A 9,211-nucleotide genomic window follows, 5' to 3' on the forward strand; every position below is an offset into this window, starting at 1 on the left:
AAGGAAACCCAATAGAAAATACGTTGCTTCAAGTTCGCAGGATCAATCTAGTCATTCGGGATCTTCTAAGGGGAATGAAATTGCTGAAGCCCCTTGTCTGTGCTCTCAACTGCTATCAGAATTTGAAGTTCCTGGGCCTATCCCTGATGTTGATTATACTCTATGGGATGTAAGTCCTGAAGAAATTTTTTTCAAAGGTGGCCCCAGTATTGAGGAGTGGTGTAGGTCATGCAAGAAAAAAAAAAAAGAAGTACCAGTGCTAGAGGCACACTTATTTGCGTGCAGTTTACAAATATATTAAATTTGATATGGAAAATTTTCTTTATTGAATTCATTGCTTTCTTCATAGATATGTCTGGGAGCAACCATGTTGGCAACATGTTCTTAAGTAGTGATGGTAAAAATTATGTTGGTTATATTGTGAAAACAAAAATAAAAGTTTATAAAGTTGCAAAATATGTTTATATGATGCCCTTCCTCTCACTTTATATGTAGTATAGATACTTTTTTTATTTCCTGATTTGCTTTAGTTGCAATACGATTTTTTTTTTTTTGCATCCATTAATGTTGTTATCAATTTAATTTATAACAGGTTAATGATATTATGATTCTATTCGATTTGACTGTGAATAAGGTATGACCATCCGTACTAAGTCTTGTACTATACTAAACTTTAATAGGGATGAAGCCGATCGTTATTGGATTAGTATTTCTTTACTTTTGGGAGGATAAAAACAAATGTGGGTGGATTATCGATGGGTAATATGTTAGGGTTTGATATTGATGAGGAGTAATTGACGAATAATTTGACATAATTTGATAAGAAAACCCTAAAAAATTGAAACCCAAAACTCCACACACACACATATATGTATATGTATGCATATGTATGTGTGTGTATATATATATGTATGTATGTGTGTGTATATGTATATTATGGAATCATATGTTATGACTTAATTTGATCATCCAATAATGGCAACACAATCATATGATTCTTTAAAACCATAAAATGTCTAACTTGGAGAATATCTTTTATTTTTCTAAAGGATAACTAATGGGCACTCATTAACATATATAAATCACATTTAAATCATTATCTAAATATACACTTACATTTATTATACCCTCTTGAACTGTGACACTTTTCCGAATTAACTACATTTTTAAAAAAATTAATATCTAAATTCCAACTACTACAAAAGTGTCCTTTTATGACATTCAAAAGCGTCATTATAGATCTATGTCATAACGTTTAGGCTATTATGATGCTCTACTAAAAGCGTCATCCATTCTAGCATCACGATAGGTTTATGGCAGTTTTAAGTGTCTCAATTTATCATTATTATGACATTATTAAATGTCATTATCTATGTCTATTATGACACTTTCAAATGACAAGAAATGCTAGGGTACAGTAACATATCACGACGCTTTTTTAGTATAATTAGATAGAAATATTATGACACTTTTGAAGAGTAACTAGATCAGACTTTTATGACATTTTCTACTTGTCAGTATAACATCCAAATTAAAGTGTTCCAACTTCCTATTGCATATCATCTAACGTCAGAAACCACATTTCATCCTGCTGCACAAGCATCTCAGATCCTAAATTTTGAAGGATTGTAATGTAGCTAGTACAATAATTTAAAAGAAGCAATACAATCATCCAAACTTGAGCAAAAGTACATCATTCAAACACTCCACACCAAAAGTGTCTATAAATTACATACTAATTTAGATGGTTTTAAATCAGTTGTGTACATATAAAGGACGCACAGGACAACAACTCAACTACAAAGCAAGGAAGATGCCTTCAAAAAACTGCCACTTGACCCAATGTTGCTTTAGTTTTCTGCAATACTCACCTACAAGTGTCATAAAACAAACAAGACAAATTACAATTCACACAGGTCTTGTTTTACACTTTTAACATTAGAAAACAAATAATAACTGACAGGTGTCGAGCCTGTACAATAATAAATACTTACTCGAGAAAAATGTAAATTTTACATATAGCGGTGAGTAGGGTCGAATCCACAGGGATTGGCGATAACTTATTTCTTTTAGAGTTCGAAGTATGGGGGGTTTTCAATGGGAGGCAAATAAAAATGAAATAAAACAAACAAAATTCAAAACTAACTCACAAAACACAATTTACTAAAAATAGCAATTAATAAAAGTTCTACCCAAAGGATCAACTGCTCAGGTATGGTCCAATTAAATGCTCATCGATGCAAAGATTTTTCATCTATTTATCACTAAGTTGGTTATAGTTATCAACAAGTTCTGACAACCAATTCTTCCTTACTTTTTCGACAGTCAAAGTACGACCATTGACTGCTTCTCTAATCAGATAACAACTTTAGGTACGACCGTAGAAATTTAATTACCCAATTGCATTAAAACTAGAAGAACCCAACCCTAACTAATAAACACACTAAGAGGGTTTATTTAAGTTAGATCTTACGTTTCCCCAACATAAAGCCAATTATGGTGGTTGTCACTAGGTATCAACTAAACGAACAATTACGGATTCAATTTAGTTATTGTGACAGTAGGCTATTAAATTAAATCAAATATCCGGCCGTTGATATTCAATTAATAAAATACCCATGAACAATTAATTCAGGAAACGCACGAATAGCAACAAATTGAAAGAAATAATGAAGATTCGATTAGATCTCACAGATATTATGGACCGCGCCTTCGCGTCAACCTTTGGGTAGAGGAGAAAATTAGCCGCTCCTCATCATGTCAAACTCGCGTGATTTGATTAATATCATCCACACAATTGTTCAGAAATTAATTGTCGAGAAATTAGGGAAGGTGAATTAATCGAAATAATAATAAAGAGAAACCTGATTTCGTTTTCGTATTGGAGCCGCAATTACAAAGCAAAAGGCTATTCTAATTGCTGCCGAAGAGAAAAAGGGAAAAAGCGTCCGACGGTGAAAAGAAACAAAAGCTAGCCTAATTGATTGCTACCTAAAAGAGAAGCAAACGTCTGACAGATCTGGGAAAAGAAAACTAAAGCTGATGGCCCTATTAGACGTGAATCTGGCCTTTTTATATCTTCAGTAGCCGCCGCAGGAGAAGTCCACCCAAAAGTCCTCTTCAAAGCTTTTCTCTTTTGGGGTTTAATCCTATGTGTCTGGTCCACGTGGACCACTTTTGGTTTCCTGATATTTCACTTGTTTTGCCAATCCCGCGGGTCCGGCTTTTAGGTGTAACTCTTCAGTTTCTGGCGTGGGCACGCCATGAAATAGAGAATCTTCTGAAAATTTGCCTCGTGAAAGAATTTTTTACACCAATCACCTACAATTTATACAATTATGAAATATGAACAACATCTCAATACTTAGCACGGTAGGTAGCCAAAATTAGGACAAAATAACAGTGTAAAATGTGCCAAATAATTGCTCTATCAAATCCCCCCACACCTAGACAATGCTTGTCCTCAAGCATTTTGAAACTCAGAGATACAACCAAGAAAGCAAAGGTTATATAGAAATTTACACTAGCACCAGCATTTCAGATCCCTGACAATGTTGCCAAAATTGGAACACACCAGACGGGTGGTTATCCAAAGAATATGAACAGTAATACACGTCACCTTCAAGAAAATGTATAAACACAAGGAACGCTCAAATCAACATCACGGAATGACATTACCATAGGCTTGCACATTTATCACATCTCCACCACTCAAGAGTGAATTAAATACACAAATTAAAGGGATTTTAATAGGTTGTAACGGGGCTTAGGTGAAAGGCGAGATAAGAATGTAAAAATAGGGTGTAATGTGTCAAGAGAATATCCAATATTCACTACATAACCACAACGCTTTACCGGAAAATTTCACAACAAAGCATTTTTCATTTGCTATTTCTGCTGTACACGTGTCTAAACTTGTCCCCTTCTTCTTCTTTTCTCTTTTTGTCTTTTTTTCCTGAAAGGGGCGTCTTGCAAGGCGTGGGCACGCCCTGGAAGACAGAGTCTTCTGCTCACCAGCTTTTTTGCCGATTTCTCCCCATTTTTTTTCTTCTCTTTCTTTCTTTTTTTCTCTTTTCTTTTTTTTTCTTTTCTTTCGATCTTAGATGTACATAAACAGCACCATACAGCATCTACTCTAACAACACTTGCAACTACAGATTTATTTGCCTTGCGTAAGTAATGAATTTTAGATATCTCTTAATAACATAAGATTGAACAAGAAAGTCTAAAAAGGTCATGGGTTATCAAACACGGCTAACAAACAAAAGCGAAAGATAAAAACTCAAATTGGTTCACTATTGGGAGACAAGATGAATGCATGATTTTTAGAAAGTGAAAGGAAGTTAAATCCTAAATGCCCTTATCATTTCAAATACATCCAATTCAACAAAATATGGTCTCGACATGTATAAAATAGCAAATTCTAGAATGGTAATACCATATGTGATACCCACTCAATCAAACAAAAATAGAGCAAACAAGAATAATGTGCTCATGCATGACTCAAAAACTCCCAAAAGTTACAAGAATGGATCAAGTCTAACATGTTCAATATTCAACGACATTGCCAAGGGAAGCAAAATGCACAACTAGCATATATGACCACATACCTGTGCACCATGATTGTGCAATCCATCATAGCAATATGCTCTAGCAACTAACAAACGTAGAAATAAACAGAAAGTCGACTAACTACATTTTTTTCATTTTCCTCTTCTTTTTTTTATTTTTTGTTTTGTTTTTTTTTTTAACAAAGCAAAAAGAAATAATGGAAGCCACATCCCCCCCCCACACTTAAAACCTACATTGTCCTCAATGTAGTAAAGACAAATAAAGCGTAAGGATGAAAGGGGTGAAACTTTCCTGACTACCGAGAGGATGTAGTGAGACACTAAAACGGATGAGGGTGGAGTGGTTGAAATCGAATATGAGCAAAGAAAACTGTCTGATGAGAGAAATAGCGACGGTGGAGCGGGCATCGGCGTGCGATGGGTGGCACGAGGAGGAGAGAGAGAGAAAGTTTCTAGTGACGGTGGACAAGAGGGAAACCTTGGGAAATTCAGACAAAACAAAGGAAATTGAAAAGTAGAAGCTGAGACAATGGAAATTGATAAGACCATACAAGATAAGAAAAGAGAAAAGTAGAAAGTGGGATTAGAGAGGGTTCTGGTCAATCTTTGACTTTTGTTGGCACAAAGGCTGGAAGGCGTGGGTACGACTTGGAAGCTATAGTCTTCTGACCGTCAATTCCAAATCTTTATTCCTTAGGCGTGACCAACTAAAGTGGGCATGTCTAACTGCTAGCTTCCTGCCACAAAATAACAACTCACTAAATGACACTAATACTCAACAAAAATTTCAAAAATATAAGAAAACTAAAACAAAAGAAACCTTGGGTTGCCTCCCAAGCAGCGCCTTTTTTTAATGTCTTTGGCTAGACATCGTCATGTTTATTCACAAAGGATAAAATCATGTAATTCGTTTCAATGCTTCATCTTCTATGTATCATTGATATCCCTCGTAAATAGAGTAATCCTTGAGCACACGAGGTATGGTCTTCCATGGATTAGAAGATGCCCCTAAACAAGTCGATAAGAATCTTAATTCTTCACTTACTCCTCCGTTACGAACACTTAATGGTTCGAGATATTTTTCCATTGCAACTCTTAACTTATTCCTGTCATGAAACTCAAAATCGTCTGGCACAATAAAATCTATTTCACTAACAGGATTTAAAGAATAAGAGTTAGGAAAATATTGACTAAGGAATGGAGGAGATATCACCGCATTTGGGGGTTGTTCACCGAATTCATTCACTTGAACAATTTGATATTGAGATCCTATTTCTTCCACTTCAATTCTCTTCTCAACTGCATCTTTAGTTTCTTTTTCTTGAGACTCTTGCAGCTCCATGTCATTTGTCGGGATAATTACACTCTCATCGTCATCATGATTGATAATCGTTTGTGCGAGTAATTCTTTACTCATTCGAGAAGTCAATTGCGTTATTCTAAATGTCAATTGATTCACTTGATCTGCTAGGTTACGCATGCTCGCTTGTGTCTCCTGATAAAAATCCATTGTCTCCTGTTGAAGTTGACGTGTCTCCTGTTGAATTTGATATGTGTTAGTAACTATTAATACAACTATTTCTTTAAGAGACATACCTGACATGGATGATGGCTCTTGAGACTCTAGCTGTTGAATATCTATTGGCCTTTGTTCATAATTAAAATTGAAATCATCCCACCATCCTTGGTCATACCCATTTGAATAAGAGTCATACCATGTTGGATATTGAGATGAAAAATCTCCAAAAGTATCGATTGGAGCACATAGGCTATCTTGAAATGCGGGACATATGTCAGTTGAATGATCTAAGGCAAAATAAGTTTCACAATTCGCAATAGCCCATTGGTCATTAGCAAGAACATGAGTCTCATAACTCCTTCTGAAAATAAAATTCAATTTATCACCAAAATACGGACTATTAACAGCCATAAACTATATATAAAAAAATAAGAGAAAAAATTTTAAAAAGAAACCAAGATGAATTAAAAAAGAAACAAATTAATCAAGCACCAGTCCCCGGCAACGGCGCCAAAAATTGACAGGTGTCGAGCCTGTACAATAATAAATACCTACTCGAGAAAAATGTAAATTTTACATATAGCGGTGAGTAGGGTCGAATCCATAGGAATTAGGGATAACTTATTTTTTTTAGAGTTCGAAATATGGGGGGTTTTCAATGGGAGGCAAATAAAAATGAAATAAAACAAACAAAATTCAAAACTAACTCACAAAGCACAATTTACTAAAAATAGCAATTAATAAAAGTTCTACCCAAAGGATCAACTGCTCAGGTACGGTCCAATAAAATGCTCATCTATGCAAAAATATTTCATCCATTTATCACTAGATTTGTTATAGTTATCAACAAACTCTGACAACCAGTTCTTCCTTACTTTTTCGACAGTCAAAGTACGACCATTGACTGCTTCTCTAACCAGATAACAACTCTAGGTACGACCGTAGGAATTTAATTATCCAATTGCATTAAAACTAGAAGAATCCAACCCTAACTAATAAATACGCTAAGAGGGTTTATTTAAATTAGATCTTACGTTTTCCCAACATAAAGTCAATTATGGTGGTTGTCAATAGGTATCAACTAAACGAACAATTACGGATTCAATTTAGTTAATGTGACAGTAGGCTATTAAATTAAATCAAATACCCGGCCGTTGATATTCAATTAATAAAATACTCATGCACAATTAATTCAGGAAACGCACAAATAGCAACAAATTGAAAGAAATAATGAAGATTCGATTAGATCTCACAGATATTATGGACCGCGCCTTCGCGTCAACCTTTGGGTAGAGGAGAAAATTAGCCGCTCCTCATCATGTCAAACTCGCGTGATTTGATTAATATCATCCACACAATTGCCCAAAAATTAATTGTCGAGGAATTGGGGAAGGTGAATTAATTGAAGTAACAATAAAGAGAAACCTGATTTCGTCTTCGTATTGGAGCCGCAATTACAAAGCAAAAGGCTATTCTAATTGCTGCCGAAGAGAAAAAGGGAAAAAGCGTCCGACGGAAAAGAAACAAAAGCTAGCCTAATTGATTGCTACCTAAAAGAGAAGCAAACGTCTGACAGATTTGGGAAAAGAAAACTAAAGCTGATGGCCCTATTAGACGTGAATCTGGCCTTTTTATATCTTCAGTAGCCGCCGCAGGAGAAGTCCACCCAAAAGTCCTCTTCAAAGCTTTTCTCTTTTGGGGTTTTAATCCCATGTGTCTGGTCCACGTGGACCACTTTTGGTTTCCTGATATTTCACTTGTTTTGCCAATCCCGCGGGTCCGGCTCTTAGGTGTAACTCTTCAGTTTCTGGCGTGGGCACGCCATGAAATAGAGAGTCTTCTGAAAATTTGCCTCGTGAAAGAACTTTTTACACCAATCACCTACAATTCATACAAATATGAAACATGAGCAACATCTCAATACTTAGCACGGTAAGTAGCCAAAATTAGGATAAAATAACAGTGTAAAATGTGCCAAATAATTACTCTATCAATAACTATATTAGACAAATGGTAAAGGTATAACAAAAAAAGTATCAGATTTATTGGCCAAACAATAGCCACTCCAATTGCATCTCTAATTTTTCGAAAATTATGGTATGGCCTCATCAACTCCTCATTACTCTCCACAGGCACATTCACATGAACTTCATACCAACGTGACTCCAAAGGTGTGTCACCAACTTTAGCCGTAGGATCCAAATTTCTAACCTCTCCAACAGCCAAAATTTTGTTTGGATCAATCATGCTCCTTATTGTAACTTCATCCCCAACCTTGAAAATATCAATTTTATAAAGTTTGTGAAAATCATATACAAGAGAGCAACTCCTAAACAGAAATTCATTACATAATACTACAAACCAACCCAAATTTCAGTGGTTTACACTCATCAATTAGGTACTCTTTTGCAATCGAACCATCAGTCCAACTTCTATTTTGAACATAATTCTTCAAGGTGCATAAGTACCTGAGATAATTACAAAATAATATGTTATAATAAGACTAATCACATTAAGAAAAAAAAGATGAAAATTTAAATTTATAATAATTACCTTTTAATTGGATACATCCAACGATAGTATGCTGGACCAATTATCCTTGCCTCAGTTGCTAAATGAATGGTCAAACGAACCATTACAACAAATAAAGATGGTAGAAACGCACGCTCCAACTGGCATAGCACAATAGTAATTTTACTTTCCATTTGAACAAGTTCCCTAGGACAAAATGTTTTAGAACACAAATCTCTAAAGTAGTTGGACAACTTTATCAAGGGAGACCGCACCGATTTTGGAAGAAGTTTTCTGTAGCATTATGGTAACAGTTGTTGCATTAAAATGTGATTGTCATGGCTCTTAAGGCTGGATAGTTTAGGAGGTTTCAAGTGCACAGACTTTGAAATTGTGGTTGAATAACCATTAGGAACTTTAACTTTTTTCAGAATTTTGCAGAATAATTCTTTCTCTTTCTTAAGTATGTTACTGCACTTTATTAGTCTCTTGATGACTCTCTACCTTCCTAACCAAACCCCAAAATCCAATTACAAGGAAGAACGAATAAACTAAATTTCAAGAGCCATCAAATGAAGAATGAACAAAGTTGAAAATAAGATGTTTAAAC

Source organism: Coffea arabica, chromosome 3c, assembly GCF_036785885.1.
Source record: "Coffea arabica cultivar ET-39 chromosome 3c, Coffea Arabica ET-39 HiFi, whole genome shotgun sequence".
In the NCBI taxonomy this organism is placed as follows: Eukaryota; Viridiplantae; Streptophyta; class Magnoliopsida; order Gentianales; family Rubiaceae; genus Coffea; species Coffea arabica.